The sequence below is a fragment of the Macaca fascicularis genome, chromosome 6 (genome assembly GCF_037993035.2).
Source record: "Macaca fascicularis isolate 582-1 chromosome 6, T2T-MFA8v1.1".
NCBI classification, from domain to species: Eukaryota; Metazoa; Chordata; class Mammalia; order Primates; family Cercopithecidae; genus Macaca; species Macaca fascicularis.
In genome coordinates, this window is record NC_088380.1 from 67,282,002 (window position 1) to 67,304,405 (window position 22,404).

Genomic DNA, 22,404 nt, shown 5'->3' on the forward strand with positions numbered 1-22,404 from the left:
ACCAGGTATCTACAAAAAGTTAGGAGGAAAACAATGTATAATTAGAGAAAGGGAGAATCGTTGGCTTAGGGGTAAATACCATAAATATTTTCAGGCTTACAAAGTTTTTCAAAACCCAGTACTAGCCCATCATTCCATTTTTGCCTCCCTGGCATTTCTCTTTCCTCACCATATGCTTTACCCATTATGGACACCAAATTCCATTTTCTAAATATTCTCTGTGCCTTCATAACTCTGTGTCTTTGCCAATGCTATTCCCTATTTGAAATCACCCTTTTCTTCCTTTTCGATCTGGAAAGCTCTTTCATTATCCCTGAAGGCTCACCTAGGGGAATCTTCTTGCTGTATGCTTGTGTAATTGTTTATATACTACTTCATTGTTTGGTATTGCTTCTGACTATCTCTCCGATTATTCTGTGAATTCCTTGAGAGTAGAGACCAAGTCTAGTATGCCTCAAATACCCTTGAAGCATTTAGCACTGTATTTTATGTACAATAAGAACTTAATAGATGCTTGTAGAATAGATAGTGCATGAATGAATTAAAATGGCTGGTAATAAATGAAGAGAGGCCCTTGCCAGAATTCCCTGGCTTTTGCCACAACTATTCTCAGAAGCTCCCCCATCTTGGTCTACAGATTGCTAGAAATTCCTTATTTGTTCACTCTAACTTGTTTCTCCTATCTTTTCCAATATCCCTTTAATTTGGTGTGGCCATGAAACTATTTTCATTGCAGTGGGGTGTAGAAGAAGGGATGTGTACCACTTCCAGGTCTGAACTTCAAAACGTCTGTACTCCATCTTCCACATTTCCCTTTCTGCTGGCTGGGGAATGCCTGGGGTGAACTTGGAAGACAAGGGTTGAAGGCAGCAGAGGCTCTGTCATTCTGAATCTTTAAGTGACTGCTTGAAGTAGAGTCCTCCCCCGACCCCATCAATTGCCAACCAAGAACACCTGCACTGAACTGTTACATGAAGAAGAAAGAAACTTCCATTGCATAAAATCACTGAAATTTGGGGTTTTATTTATTTATTTATTTATTTATTTATTTATTTATTTATATTTCATAAAAACTAACATTGCCCTAACTAGTACAGGACCCAACAGAATTTTCTCAGGTCAAACCAGGTTCTGAATGTGGTGAATATTATATAGAGGGCAGAGCTATATCCTGGCAAGCCTCCCTGTTGTCTCTGGCCTCCCATTATTTTGAAAAAGTTCACTCGTGGTATGAGGCAGCTGGGCAGTTTTGGTATGGTAGGCTGGGGGTGAGAAGATTGGGATCTATTTCTGGTCTGTCTCCCACTAGCTTTGGGTTCCCAGCCAAGAAAAATTATAGCATGGATGCTAAAAGAACCCACCTAAGGGGAAAACACATAAAAATGAAAACAATTGCCCCAGCAAAAATGCAGGTGATGATGATTTCTGCCGCAAGAGAACATAATGAATGCTCTTATGACTCCACTTGTTCAGGCTTCAATAGTCCTAATGCACGATGCCTTCAAATCCTGCAGAGGCTGCTTACTGATTCCAAGCCTGGCCAGCTAAGAGGAGCATTTTGACCTTTCTTTGGTGCAGGCAGACTGCAGATGTACCACTCAAAATGTCTCCCTCCTTGTCAGTGTCAACTTCCTAAGCCACAGGATGAATACTGAGTTTACTTAGTTAAAAGACAAACAAATAAAAAATGCCAGAAGGTGCAGCATATTGCTGGAACCCACCAATCAGTGCTCCTAGAGGCAGACTTTTCGCCCAGAGTATAATCTGTTTTAAAGCAGGTGTCCTATCACAGCCACATCCTGTGAACCAGCTCCTTGAGTGTCCATTGCCCACTCAGAGGAAGGAGAGCTATTTCTTATCTTCGTCTACCGGAATTTTCTGTGTTTGCTTCTATGGGAAAGGAATCACAGCAATTGTTTTCTAGGGTCAAAGTTTTCTCAAAGAGTCAGAGATTCTTAATTCCCCCATGCCAAGGATTAAAGATTCCCCCACGCTTCCCATCAGTATCTACCACCATATTAGTTTCTTTTTGTGTCCCTAGGACTGGTTGTCCCATCTGACCCTCAGCCACCACTGTCATTTAAGTATCTAGTAGACATCAGAATCACTTGGAGAACATCTTACACATGAATCTCTTGGGGTTCACTCTTTGGGATTCTGACTCAGCAGACATAAGATGAGGATTGGGATTCTGCAATTTTGATGGATACTCCAGGTGAATCTGGTGCTGATGGGTCTGAGACCACACATTTCACACATTTAAGAACATCCTTTCCTTATGGCTGTGGGTGATCTTTCTATAACACAAATGGGTTCATAATATACTATTCAGAAAATTCTTTAATGGCCTCTCTTGCCACCAGGGTCAGGTCTAAACTCCTTAGATGGAAAATGAGGGCTCATTAGGAACTGGCCCTTAATAATTTCTCCAGCCTCAGTTCTCATCACCTGTCCCCTTGTCTTCTTCACTTCAGTCATTCTGAGTTACTTTCAGGATCTGCTGTACTTTCTTTCACTGCTTTGTGAGTGTTACTCCCTCTCTGCCCGAAACTCTTCTCTCTGCCCTCAGTCTTTATGTGGCTAACTTACGGTCAAACGAGACCTCCCTTCTCTTTCAAAAACTTTGTCACTCTTTCCTAAGGAAGGGCCTCTCCTCTGTGTGCGTATAGCTCTCAGCCTGCCCCCACAGAGAGCGCTTCTTACCAGGTGTGGTGTCCACCCTTCACCTGTAGGCGAAGTCACCCACCAGAGCCAGAGCCCCTTGTGGCAGGGATCATGCATTCATTTTCAGGTCTCCAGGGAGTTGGGTTAAGGGACAGGACTGTGGACAGTGGGCAGAACATGACCTGAAGGGCAGCTGCCCAAGCTCCCCCTCTGTAAGAGGAACCAGACATCACTGGAATCACTTGGGAACAGTTTCTGCTCCCATCAAAATAGACAGGAGTCTCAAGGAGACATGATAAAACAGTCATGCTGGTGAAGGCCCAATGCTGTTGAGTATTTTTGTGGTATCATCTTGCTCTTGCAGTCAATGCAAGTTGGAAAACTGAAAAGAAGTGGCCCAGCACTGTTTAGAGGAGTACTGGATTGTTGTTACGCCCAAGATGCCCTTAATTTGGGCGCTTCACCCAAACATTCCATCACATTAAAGTGCCTGCGTCCTACATTGACCTAAGTGATTGCACTTGGGATGACAGAGCACTAAGGTGGAAGGAACACAGGTCTCAAAAAGACTGGAGAAGAGCTGGCTGCCACCCTGGCTCCTGTCAGGACGGTCACCTAAGGGACAAAACCTTTCTCAGTAGGACACTGTATGGTTGGGTCTGTTACAGAAATTTAGCCTTCACTTTAATACAAATAGCATCATGCCTCCTATGCAAACTTGTCAGGAAGAAGAGCCTGACTCAGAAATGAGTTCTTCATCTCTTGCCCAAAATGTCTCCTGCAAGGAAAGCTCTGTAGAGAAAACAAGCCGGTGAAGCTTAGCCTGACCGTTCCATGCACGCACCTAGTAATCCACACAATTAACCCAAAAAGCCACACTCCCTCTTTCTTACCTCCTCTGAAAAAACAAACAAAACAAATGAAAATGAATATTAGAAATGTCGAGAGTAGAAGCACTTTTTTCCTTTGAGAATTCAGAATTTTGGTGCCCACCATCAATTAATACCAGGGAAATTACAGGAAATTCTCTGGAGGGGAATGTGGAAAAAAAGGAGGTACTTGCTTTTCAGTTCGCTGACTAATGAGTCTAGGGAAAGCCAATATCTTTCTTTTGCAGGCAGTGGCTACCTTCTCACAAACACCCCTACTGCATTTACATTCAGTAGCTCCTCGCCTCCCAGGAAACAACAGAACCTTGCCGTTTTTGGCTTCTCTAGAGCCTGCGAAGTAGACATCACTGATCCCATTCTCCAAATGGGAAAACGGAGGCTCAGGTGTTGAGTGACTTATTTAAAATGCAGCATAAGCAAGTGAAGAAGCCAGCAGGAGATAAGAGCTTGCCTAACTCCCCAGTCAATTTTCAGTTCCCCAGATAACACAGCACCGAAATAAACCTACATCAACACCATATGGTATCAGCAAAGCAGGAGGATGTCGGGCACTTGTATTAAAATGGGCTATAAAGGAAAGATAGTTGGTACGCGTGAGTAGTCAGAGAGCAAACTATCCTTTTGATAATTCTTGTCATTCTTAGTTCAGTAAACCAGGATGACATGAGTTTTGAGGGAGGGGTACAACTTTACCAACACCTATCCAGTTCTTATTCCCAGCACACACTATAATAAATCACAATTGTTATGAATGCCTGATAGGCAACAACTTAATTCAGCAGGCTTAGAATTCTGGCTTGTGAAACGTTCTTCTTGGCTAGCAATCTTGAGGTACCTTTAAAGGACTTTCTTTGAGTTTTGCAATGAAAATACATTGTGTTCTTTTGGGATAAGCTGTTTCAGAATTTTCTTCAGTGCTAGTATGAAACTTAGATTTAGTAAAACTACTTTGTAAACCTGTTAACATATAACAGCCACCAACTAATCCAATAAACAGTCCCCTGCACACAGCAATGCATCCCACTAGGCTGCCATAAGGGGTAAATACAATTTGTCTATAGAATTAGTCTTCGCAGTTAGAGTCCCTGCTTTGGGTGTGTGATATCCTGTGAACTACAAGCAGATTTAGTGTCCCTAAACAGATGGGCTTTCCCTTTATGGGCCACTCTTAAGTTTTCTAAGCAAACCGCAGCTGCGCTAATGTCCCTTTGTGTAAAGGATTGTACGTTGAACCACTTCCCTTTACCTGATGTGTATTCCAAGTTTTGAGCCAGGAACAACTGGGATATGACATCTATAGAAAAAGATTTCTTTCTTCATACTTTTTAGGACTGGCTGCTATAGGCAGGAAAAGCTTCTCTGAATGTCAGTGAGTATATCATTAATTGCAAACAACAAACCGACCTAATCTAATTGAAGCAGGAAAGGCAGTTTGGTAAAGAATTTTTGGTGGCTCAAGGAATTTCTAGGAAGCCATAGAATCAAGCTAGGAGCATCTAAAGATAGAAACTGCACTCCATCTGCACTGCCAGACTGCTGCATGGGGCAGATACCATTGCCTCCCCGCCTGCTTGTCCTGGGATACCATGACCAGGACCTCTGACCACGCTGCCCCTGAGCTGCATGCCTCTCTGCCACCTGATGAGAATGTACTCATCATGACATCACCTTCTTTGTGACCTTCTCTTTCAAAAGGAAATCTCATGGTGCACATCTGGTCCCATGGCTCAACTCTAGCTGTGCTGGAGGCTGAGAAAGCAAGTGTCTAACCTCTACCTTGAGAAAGCGGAAGATCTCCCAAATATTGGAAGGATGTTCAAAGGGTAAATAGTGATCTACAACATAAAAAACACCCACAGATTTATCTTTTGGCTGTGCAACAACCCTAAAAATCTTCTTCCGTACTGAAATTCTCAACAATTACAATCACAAGGACAAAATGCTTCTGCCTAACATCATGCAATTATTTATTGTACAAATGGAAATATGCTCGCTCTCTCCTCAAAGGAGAGGCAAGATAAAACCTCCTCAGTTTTTTATCCCAGGGGATGTCCACCTTCTCCAGTTCAGCCACAATGCCATCTTGATGTTCTGTGATCCAGGCACTAAAATGAAGTTATTTACCACCCCGGACCTACCCATATATCCTATACAACTGTAAAGGAAGCAGAAAAGAGGAAAAAAGAGAAGAATAGTCTGTATATAGACACAGCAAGGAAGAAAAATGTTTATGCTATTGTTTCTGCAAGTGGTCATATGGATATGGTGGTTTTTATGTCATCCTTTCTCTACAACTATACTAATATGGTTTACCTCTGTGTCCCCACCCAAATCTCATGTCGAGTTGTAATCCCCAATACTGAAAAAGGGACCTGGTGGGAGGTGATTGGATCATGGGGACAGATTTCCCCCATGCTGTTCTCATGATACAGAACTCTCACTCTCATGAGATCTGATGGTTTAAAAGTGTGTGACACATCCCCCTTCACTCTCTCTCTTCTGCCGCCCTATGAAGACACACTTGCTTCCCCTTTGCCCTTCTGCCATGATTTTAAGTTTTCTGAGTCCTCCCAGCCATGCTTCCTGTACACCCTGTGGAACTGTGGGTCAATTAAACTCCTTTTCTTCATAAATTACCCAGTCTCAGGTAGTTCTTTATAGCAGTGTGAGAATGGACTAATACACATGCTGATATGGTTTGGCTTTGTGTCCCCACCCAAATCTCATTTCCAATTGTAATCCCCACATGTTGAGGGAGGGACCTGTAATCCCCATGTGTCAAAGGAGGGGAGTGATTGGACTATGGGGGCACTTTCCTCCATGCTGTTCTCATATGATAGTGAGTGAATTCTCATGATATCTGGTGGTTTCATAAACAGCAGTTTTTCCTACATGGACACTTCTCTCTCCTACCACCATGTGAAGAAGGTTCTTGCTTCCCCTTTGCCTTCCACCATGATTGTAAGTTTCCTGAGGCCTCCCCAGCCATGTGGAACTGTGAGTAAATTAAACCTCTTTCCTTTATAAATTACCTAGTCTTAAGTAGTTCTTTATAGCAGTGTGAGAACGGACTAATACACATGCCATGCTCTTTTTGCCTTTACAACTAGCATGTCAGCAGGCTAGGATTCTTTACCTGATGAGGTGACTCTTACAATCTTTATTTATGGAGGATAATATCTCTTTGTGATCCTTCCTGTATGGGTCACTGTAGTCTTCCACTGAGCTTTACCACTGGACATGGCAATACACAAAGGTGCCCAGAAGGATCTCCTAGGTTTCAGAAATACTCCTTGTATAAAACGGTATAAACTACCCTATTTTGTCTTATTAATCAGAAGCAATTTTCCCAGTCAACACTGAAAACTCCTTTATTGCTTAATTTTCCAGTAGCAGGAAGAATTCAAAATAGCCTCTTCTTGGCAAGAAGAAGTTTTATTTTCTAATTCAATGAAAACATTCTGTGTTCCTAGTGGAACCATTCTTCCCCTGGGCACTAAGATCTTTAAGTTGGCAGAGCTGAGAATTACAGGGATCAAAAGCAAAACTTTTGGAATAAGGCCATTAGATGTAGTATTGAGAAGTAACCCTCCTGCCTTCACCCTTTGGTTTTGAATTCCATGCACTTTGATTATAGAAGAGCAAATAGTAGCATACATTTTGCATGGTTCAGAGAAATGTACCACATCTTACACACAACACCAAACTCATAAGGTGTTGTCTTCCAGCTGGAATAACAACTACTGAGGTTTCAATAAATATTTTCACCATTCTGCAAGTTCACTTCCTTCTTAGTAATGGACTAGGACAAATAAGAATATTCAGAATTTTCCAAATCACTGAAAGCTTCTTATATGTCCTCAATTTAAATTCTCAAGGTCCCTTTCTTTCATATTAAAGCTCTAACTCTGACATAACAGACTTAATAAGGCTATAATTTCCACTGACATTGTAATTTGGTAACTCCATCAGGATCAAACTCAGGTTTTAGCTATGTACCTGAAAGGGATGGTTGAGCATAGCACTAGGTGGTCCATCCCTGACCATGCCCTAAGCAGGGAATTCAAACTCTCCAATGCAGTTAGAAGTAACCCTTGAATTATTCACATCATTCATATTGCTTGAATTTCTCATGCCACTGTATCTCCCAAGACTCACTTTCATAGGTAACCACAGGTGAATATTTAAAATACTCTACTACTATCCATTCTTTACGACTAGGTGGGTTTTTCACTGCCTTCTTACCTAGAAAACCAACACTAGAGGCCCTTTTCTTTGTATTTGGGGCCTGAAACCACTCTTGAGATTAATTTCTGTATTGCTCAAGGGGTTCTTAGTTGTAAACAACACAGCCCACTTTAATACATGCAGATTTGTAATATGTTAAACATTAAGCAGTTCACAGAGAGCCAGAAGATTAGATAGAGAACCAATGGAACCAGAAACAGTATCTAGATGATACCACAAGCCTGCTCCAGTGGAGGCTCTCCTGTTTCTGCTGCTAGTGCAGTATTATAGCTTTCCTGGTTGATACGGGCACAGGAAGCCTGTACTGGAACCTTTAACACCCTTCTTCTGAAAGATGACCACTTCTCCATCACTCTCTCCAATGTAGAATCTATTCAACATTACTTTCTTCACATCACCTTTTCTCAACTTAAATCTTATAAACGTATGTTTGATTCTAGGTCCTGGTCATATAACTGTGCCCTAGATTGCAGGGAAACTTCAGAAACAAAATTTCCAGCCTCTGTTTAGGAAATGGCAGAAGTCACAGGTGGGAAACTGCAGTAGTATATGAAAGATGTTCAAAGCACGTATAATGTCCACTTCATATGTGGCCATCTCCCACTTTTCATTAGAATGAAATTGTTTAATTTTGAGTATCTGTTATATCAACTTGCCAGCACATGTGAATTCACGAACAGAATCAGAGAAAGGCAAGACTTCCAGAGAGTATCTGATTGAACCCTCATCCCCACACCTGGAAAGCGGAGAAATATTTATTCCCATTATACATGTGAAGCGAGTGAGTCCTAAGGAAACCAAGTGCCCCAGACTCTAATATACAAATTCCCACTGCAGTGTTATCTCATTTTGATTAGAATCTTTGACATCCTTGAGTGAAAGATCATGGTATCCCAATCTTGGAAGTGTAGAATAATCTTGCTTATAATCTTTTAAATTCTGGTCATATGTCCATGCATAAGAGAAGAATGAAAGAGTGAATAGAGACAATGGGATGCTCCAGGACTCCCTGTAGTTTTCTAAGGGAGCCGTGGGAATTTTATACAAAGCTGTAAGAAAACAACTCAAGTGAGCACCTTTTGCCCTGTGCTTAGCATCCATTCCCCTTTATTTTGTTACGGTGTTTCTCTGTCACTGGGGGAATTCTCCTCACATCAGTCATGTGGTTGGTAGGACTGTCTGTCCCTCCCTGCCTACAGCCATGGGTGAGTACACAACAAGGCGCTGACCAACCAGCACGCTTCATCCTCCTGCTCTGGGGATGGTCACACAACCTGTCAGTGCATTAAATCGTAGTCTTTCGTTGGGATACTGGGTTGAGAAACTCCTGTGCTTGAGGCAGTGGGATGTATGCATGGAACAGAGAGAGCTTCCTGAGAATAAAATCAACATAGAGAAAGTCAGAGCTGGGAGCCAGCAGGAGTCTGAGTGCTGATATGTTCAAGCCCCTGTGTCTAGTCTATCCCTCCCCAGGAATGAATTTTAGTTGCTTCAGCCACTAAATTTCTTAGGTTTATTTGTTATTATTTTTGGCTTTCATTACCTTTTGTTAAGTGTCTGACACTTGCAATGGAGGGAGTCTTACCTGAAACACCTAAGCAGACTTCAGTATCATGTGTGACTTCCGTGGTGACCTTTGGTGAGTCGTTCAGCCTCTGAGATGGAGACACGGCAGACGGAGGGCCTAGAGGTCATTGAGTCTAATTCCCTGCACTTGCTATTTCCAGTTCCTCTATGAAAATAAGTGTGAAGTAAATCATTCCCACTCCCATCTGTATCAACTTGGTTTACATTCCACACAAAAAGCCGACGGGCCACTTTATGGAAGTAATGAAATGAAGTCACCCTGGTGTGTGAATTGTTTCGAAGAAAACTCTTAAATCCTTGGAATTTCGATTTCAGAAGAAGAAAAAGCTACACAAATTAGTGCATTTTCCAAAAAATAAAAAACTTCCTTTTATTACCGATATGGTGGGTCTCCTATTACAGAGTTCCTTGAACATCTCAGAAAAAAATTATGTACAAAACTCAATGTTTACCTTGTCTACAACATACATATCTTGTCACATCACAGATCGTCTTGGCACACGAGGTTATTTCTAGCCTGGGAGGGGAAATATCTCTAGCAGAGTACCAAGGAATGTGGTACAGCTGGATGAAAGAAGCCCGACAAGAGGGGAGCATGCATCAATGTGTCCATCTATATAGAATTCCAGAAAATGTATGCTAACCTACGGGGGCAGAAAACAGGGCAGCAGTCACTGGGGACAGGGTGGAGGGAAGAAAGAATTGCAAATGGATGCAAGAAAACTTTTGAAGGTAATAGAAATGGTCGGTATCTTGATTTCACAAGTGTTTATATCTGTATGTATGTACAAGTATATGTCCAAACACTTCAAGTTGTACACTTTAAATATGTAAAGTGTATTGCATAGAAAATCTACCTTAAGAAGGTAGTAAAAAGAAAAGAGTATAGTAGCAAACTAGGTAAATGAAGCAAGAAATGAAAGACAACTGAGCAGTGAGATATATAGGAATTTAGAGGAAGTCTTTGCCATCCTGAGTAAGTCCCTTACACCTAGAGAAGCTTTTCACAAAGTTAGATAATGTTCCCTAGCATTTTCTTAAAAGACCTCCACGCTAAGTTTCTCCTCTACCTGTATGGAGTGGTACCTGGAATTCCCACTGGTATTGTTACTCCTGCAGGGCCCCTGGAGACAGGCGCATTTAAACAGAGTAACTGCATCATGTTGCATCATTAGCTAATGCCTTCCTTGATTTACACTGGTGGCTCCCAACCTTCCCCCTATAAACTTTACACACCAGAGAGAATCTGTGACTTTAAGGTTCAGAGGTAGTTCATATTTTTTAAAGCAAGGAGTCTTGCATGTCAGGATAATTACCAAAACTCCCAAGTAGATCTTAAACCTCGGGCTTCACATACTCTCTGCGCAGACTCTATTCCCAATATCCGCCTTTCACCCCTCAGATAGAAATGAAGATGGACCATCATGGCTGTGACCACTGCTTTTGATGCTGGCATTGTGTTGCCAAGAATCATGGAGCTGGCTTCTCTTTCTAATTGTTTCTTGCCTATATAACCCCTTCCCCTCACCCCCCACCACACACACACACACACACACAAAACAAAACAAAACAAAACAAAACAAAACAAAAAAACGAGAAACAAAACAAAAAAACTCCACCATACCCCCACCTCCCCTTATTCTACTTTGATTTTTCTTTTTGGCTATAAAACTAGTAAGCCATTCAAATAATGTATAAATCATTAGAAATTCTACTTTCCATGCTGACCTTGGACTGCAAAACACTGAGGTGACTAACATTGCAGAATGATCTCCTTGGATCTATAGCTATTTGGCTGAGTTTGGCCTGTGGGAACAAAATATAGGACCAGTAAATTTAGACTGTAGGAAGAACATTCTAGGAGGATAAAATCAGGACCAAGGGAGAGTGCCTGGTCCTGCTGGGGGTGCTAGAGATGGGAGGATGGGGTGTTGGGAGGACATGAGGGGACACTGCCCACCTTCCCGAGATTCCTCCCGTTCTCTATCTCAGTGGTTCTGAAATGTGGCAAGCAGTCCAGACCCCTGCTTCTGGGCAAAATATCCTCCTGGGAGTCTAGAATTCATGTCTTATTTCCACACAGAGGAAGCAATTCAGATTTAAGTTAAGCTTTTAACTTAACCATATGCCGATCTGTGCATCTTGAGTGGGGACGAAGTGGAGCTTTCGCTTTGCTCTTTGTATCTGTACCCTCACACATCCACACACACAAGCCTCATTTGTGAAGATCTCTTTGAAATGTATTCACTGAAGATAATTATAGAGGTCTAACACTTCTGCTCTTCAATTAATGCTATAAAATTAATGGTCCTTCATTTTTACATCCTATGCAAATGATGGTGTCATCTCCAACTGTAAGCCTCTCTACTCACACACTGAATATGATTAGTGTCCCTTTAAGCAGAATTCGAGCATGTGACCTTCTGGGGTATGTCAGGAGTGAAACCTCTGCATGCTATTTCCAAGGTTTCGTTATAAAACATTCTTAAAAGGCAGAATTTCAGAGATGACATCAAAACACATTTTAGTAACTGATCTTTTGGGGTTGTGGCTTTAGGAGAGAGCAGACAGGAGGTGGGGCACAGTTTATAAATCCACTATTCTCACCTGAGAATTACCAGGCCCACAATAAACACATTTCCAAACAAAGAACAGATAGATTCATGTAATATAATGAGGCAGGTATAGTGGAAATGCGGTAGCATTCAAATATTGTCCCTATTAGAATACCCTTTTGCAAACAGACCCAGGGGAATGCGTGGTCAGGGAGTAGATGTATTTTCTTTACAAAAAGTTCTGAAAACTAACCAAAACGGCTGACTCGGTGGTTCAGAAAGGAAAAATTAAGATGTTATGATTATTTTACTTCAAGAACTGAACATCAGGCGTTTGTGACCTTGTAGCTTCTGATGAGAATGTTGGCATCTTGCAGGAATCATTGTGTGCATGTGTCTGTTCCAGAAGACGTATTTCTACAGTTCAGGCATTTGGCTGAGTTGGAAATATTGCATAGTTTGAGTGCACCCACACTCAGAGTCAATATCTTCACTCATTTGGAGAACTTTGGTCAAATAATAGAATACCATCTGGTATTTGAGTCCTAGGGAGGGGTGTACAAGTTTTAGAGGACTGGAGGCTAAGGAAAGTGACAGAGGGACATGAAGAAAAATAAAACTAAAACAACAACAACAAAAAACCCTGATCATCTCTTCTCAAGTGGGGAAAAAAAGAATTGTAAGCAGATTTAAGATACCAGGCTGGAATTGGGTCCTAGGTTGATGGATTCTGCAGTCTCTGGCAGCCTGGATTGCTTGGATTGATGGACGTACTCCTGAAGCCAAGTTCAAAGAGAGTGTGCCTATTTGTCGTTTGTGATCTGTTGAATTGGATGAGACAAAAATATCTGGGAATTTTTTTCTCTGTGGCAAAGGAGAATTCCTTGGCTGCAGACACACTGCCCGCGGGTTGAGAAAACTGTCAGGAAGAGGCAGGTTTAACAGTCCGACTTTAGCCATAGGTTTGCCTTGTGGGCGATAAGAGCTGCATATGGGAAAATTGCTAAGCTTTTGCACCCAGGTAGTATTGTATTTCAACAAAATTTAAGAGTCTTGTAGTGTGGGTGGCATCACTTTGCACAACCTTGTTGCTCTTTTCTGAGCAGCTGTGGCTGCACCAGATAAGTAGCATTCCTGGTCCCTGCTCTGTTACATGAAGGAATCCAGGGAGATGCCCCCAGCACACTGTTCTGGATGTGTAGGATGACTATGGGGGCTGGATCAGAAATAGGGGCTGACTGTTACATACTTAAAATGAGGTAGAGAAAATTGCATTAACCAAAATTTCTCTGAAAGAGAGCCCTGAATATATTTGGTTAAAGAAATACTTCAGCAAGTCATTTGGGGTGGAGGGTGAGACCCAAGAGTATATTCAAGTTTAAAAAGTTATTATTAAACTGCTCTGCGTGAACTAAGGAGAGGAATTTGTCACATTTATTAGAAGGAGAGGAAAGAAAAGAGAGTGAGGGGAAATGGGGGTGGGGGGCGGCAAGAGAGAGACCAGCAAGAGGTAAAATCGTGTACTCTGTGTGAGGTGAGCCACTCTACATGGTCCTGCCCCCGCATTCTTAAACAAAGTGACAAAGCTCACAAAATTCTCGGTGTGAATGGAGGTTTGTGGAACTCCCTGAAGGAGCTAAGGTTTGTGTCTGGCTGCTGTAGATGAAATAGAAGTAGCATCCATGATTGCAAGCATCAGAGAGGAGGACCCCATAAGGATACTGGCCCTGGACGGTTGCAGAAACTGCAGCAAGAGTTTTGGATGTTAACGGGTAGTGGAATTGGCTTTGAATCAAGTTTATCTTGTTATCCCAAAGGTGGGGGTGGGGAGGCAGCTGAATTCCAGGTTATATGCGGATAACCTTGAAGCAACCAGAATATCTAAAGATGTCCGCTGCTTCTGTGTTTTCCATGAGAAATGTTATCTAAAATACAATGAAATCTTATAGAATCGCATATAATGACTACTTATAGAAACCAAGATATTATTTAAACAGAAAGCAAGCATAATTTCCTGTTTAGTGAGGCTGACCACTGTCCAGGTAAACAGACAGCATCCCAGACATTATGGGAGAAGCAACTCCATCCAGGCCCACTCTATCAGATGGAGAGTTTGTTTCTGGTATTTAGGGCCATTTCCAAGTAAAAGTAAATAATCTTATAGGATGTCCTAAATGATGCACTCTCTGGAATGAAACAATGATTTTTTCCCCAAAATAAATAGTCTACTAACAACTAAACGTAATAATAATCTTGTTTGGATCTTGTTTCATGTTATCAACTATGTACATATATGTATATACATATTTTGTTTTGAGAGGAGGGAAATTTGAATTGGGAATAAAACAAGCAAGAAATTATTGTCAACTTTGATAGGCATGATGATGGATCATGGTTATGTAACAGAGTGTTAATATTTTAAAAGATGCATACATAAATACCTTTATTTAAGAGATGCAAGGTAAGATGACACAATACCCAAATTTGACTTTAAAACACTTCAGCAAGAGAGAGAGAGAAAAAGAGAGAAAATGGATTAAGCAAGAGGATCAAAGCCACGACAATTGTTGAATCTGGTGGATGAACATAAGGGGGCTTACTGTACTATTCTGTCTACTTTGTGCATATCTGAAATTTTCACTAACAAATTTAAAAAACAATTCAAACAAAAATAAAGTTGGGCCCTTACAGTTTTCAGTACCTTGAATATCCCAAGGGAGCTAACTTTCATGTCCTTTTACTCTTCCTTATATCTAAGGCTTAGGAGACAGTCAACATCTGTCTACCAGATACATCACCTGTTTTCAAGTTTAAAAAAAATAACATTTGGAAGGTGTTATGGGGTGAACTGTGTCCCCCCAAAATTCATATGTTGCAGTCTCAACCCCCAGCACCTCAAAATGTGACTACATTTAAAGATACTGTCTTTAAAGAGGTAATTAAGATAAAATGAGGTCACATGACTAGGGGCTAATTCATGTGACTGTATTTGAGTACAGGGTCTTCAGAAAGGTGATTAAGTTAAACCAGGGTTATTAGGTTGGGCCCTAATCCAATATGACTTGTGTCCTTTTAAGGAAGAGAGATGCCAGGGCACACGTGCACGGAGGGATGACTATATGAAGAGGGAGCAAGAGGATGGCCATCTGCCAGCCAAAGAAAGAGGCCTCAGAGGAAACAAAACCAATCCTGCCAGTGCCTTGGTCTTGGACTCCCAGCCTCCAGAACTATGAAAAAAAAATACATTCCTGTTGGTTAAGCCACCAGTCTGTGTGTTTTTTTATAGCCCTTGTGAACTAGTTCCGAAGGGAATTGAACTGATAACGAATTGGCCTCAGTGGAGCTACTTGAATGAATTCCAGGCTATTCTCTCTTCTCCCAACAAGCAACTCACTTTCCAGTAAGATTCCATCTTCTTCTCTCCCTTCCTTTCTTTGCTCCTGCTGCAATCTCCTTCACATTGCCCGCGTTCTGGTTCTGGTGCTGTTACATCTGCCAAAATACCAGGAAAAACAACACCTCCTGATTCAAACTTTTGAATCTTCTGAGCCTACTCTGGTTTTTCAGTCCATATCCTGATCTTTCCTTGTCTTCTTTGGACACAAATAATGAACCCCTTGAAAAGGATTAAAAAAGTTTTAAAAAGTAAACCATTCAAGGAATTAGAATATAGTAGTAGCATATAATTCTACTTTTCATCCATCTTGAAAGAGAAACATTGTCCTAATACTTAAAGTATTTATTATATCTTAAAGGAAGTCCCTTATTTCTGGTTCAGAGATTTAATGTGGCATTTATAATTATGTTCTGGATACAACATTGTTAAAAATTTGGATTTTCAAGCTAAAAATGATTTTTAAGTATATAATTACCTATTAATTCCCCTGAAATTGTGATTTGCCATTTTTTTTGGTCATAAATCATCTGAAAAAAACAATTTTTAAAGAGAAACTCTGAGCTAACACACGAGCGCCTGGGCCTTGGCGTTGCTAAACTCTGCAACACATGGTGATTTCAGCAGAAACAATATACTAAAGTCATAACAATGGATAATATTTTAATATAATGGAAAATGATCATTAACTTTTCTCGACAGGAAGGAAATGAATTTTCCTCATTGTACATGAGAAAAGCAGGTATAAGAAAATTTCAAAGGATGTCCTACCCAAACAGAATGGGTTTAAGTACCGTCACAACAATAGCCTTATAGCATCTGGTGGCAGCAAACTGAACAAATGGTGCTTCTGAGGAAAGAATGTGGCTCAGTGTCTCTCAGAAATATATGTAAATGAACTTGAAATTTTAGAGGATGATTAATCCTACCCAGTAAAGTACCTTTCCCACGGGTCTTTCTCAGATCTCAGGTAAATGGTTCTTTTTATCACATTTGTCCACCCCACCCACTCAAAGCGAATATCCTATTAAATCTCCATAAACCTGTTTCAAATTAAAATGGTGCATGGTAATATTACAGTGTGCATTTATTAAATATTCTGTGTAAGTCATAAGAAATTCAAAATATTTTTATAAAACACCTGTGACTGTGGTATAAGTTGCTTTTTAGAAGTAACGAATCTTCAAAATTCCCTTTGATACAATTTTGATTTTGTCCTGGTACTTCCTGCCACTGTCCTTCAATGATTCTTACCACTTCTGGTAACCTTTGTTTCTTTTTCATTTTTCTGTCTTTATATTCATCAGCATCCCCAATACAAACAACTGTCTAGAATTGATACATCCCAGGATTCTCATCCAAACATTTACATCTAAGTCAAACCAAAAGAGAACAGAGACCAGATTCATTAATTCAGTGATCCAACATCAGTTAAGTAACTAAAAAGAAAGCAGACCGATTTTTAACTCATTGGGACAAAGTGATCAGTTTCTTTGATTTTTCTTTTTTTTTTTTTTTTTGGTTCAATGTATTTGGAGATCATGGACACGCAGCCACAGTGCTCTGAGGGTCACCACATAGACCTCACACTGTTTGTTTTATTTGTCTATAAGCTGGTGCATATTCCATGGTCATTCACTAATATAGAAATGGAAATATGCTACCTGTGCTCCTCCCCCACCATTATGCAAGAGCCTGATTACCTGATGTGGATCAAGTCACCACCCACTCCCAACATGACTACTGCAAGTGTTGTAGTCTCATGTAACTGAGCATAAGCCCCTGAGCCGGTGTATGCTCCTTTCCTGAACTGTCAGTCCCCTACAGTGGTTATTATGACAACAGCCCTTGCTGATCCTTGTTTGTAGCTAGCAGAACTGTCTGCAACTTGCATCATTAATAAAAACTTCTTCACACCTCTACAGGTTGTCATCACAGATCAACATTTTCCCACGTACTTTACTCTTCTCCCCTCGGAAAGAAATTTCTTCTGGACCCACTCATACTCTAAGTCCCTGAGAAGCTTTGGCAAACTCTGCAATGGGCCACCACCTTTCCTCTCCCCAGTCCTTTCCCTCCTGGGGCAGAAAGGACAGAGAAAGCATGAGGCGAACTCCCCCAGCCACATTCCTGCACTCCTGCCATCCTGGCTGGTGGTAGCTGTGCTTGGCTTCCCTCCAGCCTAGGGTACTCACAGCCTGGCAATAGAGCAATTTTTGAGGGGCACAGGGTTTTGTGACCAAGAGACAAAAATAAAATTAATCACAACCTTACAAATGGCAAAAAAGAAAAACTGACAGAAACAAACAAACAAACAAAACCCTGGGTTTTTTAAAACGGAAGTCTGGCTTCAGTCTTGAATATTAGGATTCTGATGAATTATGTATGAAATGACATAGTTCGTGAAATAGATTTAATTTGCCATATTCTTCTTTCCCCTTACCCACCGCTTTCCCTCCCCCATTCCAACAAGGTCTTGAGCTTTATGATAAAAGGTGAAATTGGGTTGGGGTTGGAGGGAACTGAGAAAGAACAGAGAAGCCAATTAAAATCAAAATAAAAATGTCTTCTTATCCTTTCCTCCTCACTTCACTTGACAATTATCTTGCACATGTGAAATAGGTCTTCACTTGACCCTTCTCTAACTAACAAGGACATCATGAGTCATCAGAACTTATTTTTTTTCTCTATTTGAAGCCTTAATTTTCGTCATTAGTATACTCAATACAGAGAGGTCCTGAGATACAGAAAATGCCAAAAAGCAGACTGAGCAGCTGATGCATCATGAAGTAAAGGGAGGACCTGAAATAATTAACTCCATGAAGACAGAGACCATGTTCTTGAAATAATCAGTAAAAGGGACCGTCTCCCAAACCCAGTGTAGATACTCAGTAATAAGAACAGCAAGAAGGACAAACCTAACATGTTGGCTGGTGATGTTCATTCATGCCTCACTTCCGTTCACAGAACTCCCTGGCAGGCATCCACAGTACCATATGCTTTGGGGAAGTGGGAATGCTGATTGTTGTCGTTATGGGGAATTGAGTCTCATTGCTTCATGAGATTCCGGGTGGCAGAAATGTTCTGAGAAAGAACGTGTCCCAGTAGGTGTGCCATGGGAATCTTAGCACAGGACAGAATTTCAGAGAGGACCTTCTCTAAACTTTCAATTATAAAGGTGAGGAAATGGAGGTCCAGGGAGGCAAAAATGGAGGTCCAGGGAGCTTGCCCAGCAGTCGAAATAACAATGTCGAGCTTAGCTGGAGTGATGGAATTAGGATCTGGAACTCCCGATTCTCCCATTCTTTAGGCTGACTCACCACTTTCAAGCTTCAGGCTCTAGGCTCCATACTGTGGCTTTTTTTATTTTTAAAATATATTTTAGGGGTACAAGTGCAGATTTCTTAGATGCATATATTGTGCCATGAAGTCTGACCTTTTAGTGTATTCATCACCTGAATAGTGAAGATTATATCCAATAGGTCATTTTTCAACCCTCACCCTCCTCCTACTGTCCCACCTCTTGGAATCTCCAACATCTATTATTCCACTCTGCATATCCATGTATACTTATTGTTTAGTTCCCACTTATAAGTGAGAACATGCAGTATTTGACTTTCTGTTTCTGTGTTTTTCCTTGAAGATAATGGCTTCAGTTCCATCCATGTTGCTGCGAAAGGCATAATTTCATTCTTTGTTTTTAATGGCTGAGTATATGCCATGATGTATATATACCACACGTTCTTTATCCAGTCTTCTATTGATGGACACTTAGGTTGATTCCATATCTTTGCTACTGTAAATAGAACTGCAATAAATATGCGAGTGCAGGTATCTTTTTGATGTAATGATTTCTTTTCTTTTGGGTAGATACCTAGTAGTGAAGTTGCTGAATTGAAGGGCAGTTAGTACTATTTTTAGTTCTTTGAGAACTATCCATACTGTTTTTCATAAAAGTTGTACTAATTTACTTTCCCACTAACAGTATAGAAGCATTCCCCTTTCTCCGTATCCTTGCCAACATCTGTTGTTTTTAGACGTTTTAATAATAGCCATTCTGACTTGTGTGAGATGGTATCTCATTGTGGTTTTGATTTGCATTTCTTTGATGATTAGTGATGCTGAGCACATACTACCTGTGTCTAGTCAACCATGTTCATCCCTCCCCCATCCTGTGACTTTAATGGCAACTCTGTAGATGCTGATACTGGTGTCTCCAATATTTTTAGTCATGGAGATATCTAGAATCTTTTTGCTCTCTTAATATCAAACAAATAAAACACAAAGGGAGATAAAGTATAAAGAAAAGAATGTGAACTTTGGAATCAAAATAAATTGCAGCTCTTCATAGACAATAGTTTAAATTCTTTGAACCTCAGTTTTCTAATCTGTAAACTGGGAATAATCACTATCATAATCATAACATGTATAGATGCATGTTTATAGCAGCATGATTCGCAATTGCAAAAATACAGAACCAGCCCAAATGCCCATCAATCAAAGAGTGGATAAAGAAAATGTGACATATAAATGTATATGTAATGTAATACTACTCAATCATGAAATGGAATAAAATAATGGCATTTGCAGCAACCTTGATGGAATTGGAGACTATTATTCTAAGTGAAGTAACTCAGAAATGGAAAACCAAACATCATATGTTCTCACTTATAAGTGGGAGCTAAACTATGAGGATGTAAAGGTATAAGAATGATATGATGGACTTTGGAGGACTTCGGGAAAGGGTGGGAGGGGTTAGGGATAAAAGACTACACATTGGGTACAGTGTACATTGCTCAAGTGATGGGTGCACCAAAATCCCAGAAATCACCACTAAAGAACTTATTCATGTAATCAAACACCACCTGTTCCCCAAAAGCCTATTGAAATAAAAAAGTTAGAAAGAAAAGAAAAATAATGTGTGCAGAGCACTAAGCATACCAGATTACTAATGGTAGCTGAGCAGGAAATCTCAGAGCGTACCCTGTACCTGAGAGGCCGAGTCAGTGGGATAGAGACCTGAGTCCCCCTCTCACAAGAAAGAGCCCTGTCTCACTGAGGTCCCTTCAACGGCTATCACACCCTGAGCACTTAACATTCTCAGACTGAAGGCACTTCTGTGTGAACACACGTATTGGAACCATAATGTAACGAGATGATTTACCAAAAAACACCCCAGAAAATCTGTCTCTGAAGTGGCATCTACAGAGAAAGAAAGCGACTCTGTAACATTAAATTGATGTACAGAGTCCTGGAAAAATAAAAAGAGAGAAGTAAGCCTGGGACTAACAAGAAAATTAAAAGAAAAAAATGTTTGGGGAAGAACTGTTCTTGAAGCCAGAAGACAGAGATTCAAGTCCTGACTTTTCTCTAACTGCTGTGTGAGTTGGGAAAGTCACCTACCTTCTCTGAATCTGTTTCCGCAGCTATTAAATAAAAATAAAATAATATCCGTTATGAGTTTGCTGAGATAATTAACATACAGAAAATGTTTTTAAAGAAATGTGTAAGTTTGTCCATTTGAATTATGTAACAAGGATATTATAAACAGCTTTTCAGAATTGCTTGTATTTCAGAATTGGCTTTTTAAAGAACATCTCTGGCATAATGAAGTAGCAATGAAAAAGAAATGTGTCTTCTAGTTGTGAAGTCTGAGGCTTAGTTTAGTTTTCTCTAACTCAGGACCACCTGACTTGCAACTGCCTCATTCCTGAGACTCAGCCCAGACAGGAGTACAGTGGGAAGAATGTGGAGGAAGGCCAGTTTGAGTGACAATCACTGGAGTTTCTCCTAGGCCCACATCTCTATCTTTCTCCACTCACACCTACCCTAAGGTACAGTAAAGATCTGGTACCTTCACAGCCTGCAGAGAATAGCAAAGTAAGGTTTTGAGAGAAGACAAGAAAGTTTTCTGAAAATACAGCAGTTCCTTTTGAACGTGGAAAGCAGATGATCTTTGTTTTGAATTATGCTTCCCATCCCAGAATGGGATCCCATAAACGTAGGCAGCTTTGTTGCCCCTGCCTCTGAGAGAAGCAAGCCTAGATATGCGCACATACACAAGTGCACATGTGCGTACATGCACACCCACATACACAGCCTGCAGGCCTTCCTTCCTTTGCTAAGCATTTGCATTCTGAGCTCTTACTGCTCAAACTCCTGAAGCCAGTGAAGACGTGAGCTCTGCTTCCATGCACAGCATCCCTTAAGCGTAATTTTCATTTTGGACCTGGTGTAATCAAGAGGGCACCTCACCAGTATAATACTCATTTCTTTATTAGAATTATTTGAAGTTGCACACTTGGTAATCCAATCATCCAGAGACTCAAAGGCAGGAGAAAAAGGCAAGTAATTAAAATACATAAAGCTGAAGAGGCAATTAGTGGCATACATCATGATCAATAAAATAACAATTTAAAAAGACAAGTTTCCCACTGCACTCCGAGGCTAGCACAAGGAGTCTCTGTCAGTTTGGGGCAGGCAAAAATTCCCTGGGGCAAGTTTTGCCAAGACTTTCCAGGTTTCCACTCCTCACAGAAGGAATTTGGGAACTTACAACAAGGCACTGCATTTTTTCCCTACTGTTGTGGATACCTTGGGCAAGAGATCATCTTAAAAGGGTGATTCTCAAACCTTTCTCTCCCAAACACATGTAAACATGGTGTTCACAAGTCTGGTGCACTCCCAAGGAAATATGCAGTTTGATTTTTAAGATGAAGAGTTTGGGAGAAATTAATCTCTGTAATAATTGATAGCTGCCAAAGACTAATGATACATCACCAATGGCTGTTCCCTACAGTCTCAGGCCAGCTGGACAGGCTGCAACCCAACCACCACTCCTTAGGATGCTGGCACCTGCACCACTCAAGAAGGGATATTCTAAGGCAAGTGAGAAAGAGAGTAGTTCCATTGGGACAATCTTGAATCTGTCCAACTTGTACAAAATAAAGTTTATCTCTTAAAAATGTACTTAAGACAGTAGAAACAAATTTCTTGCCATGGACCTCACAACTGGTTGAAATCCCTCTGTGTGACACACTGTGGAAATTAAAAACGACTTTCCCCA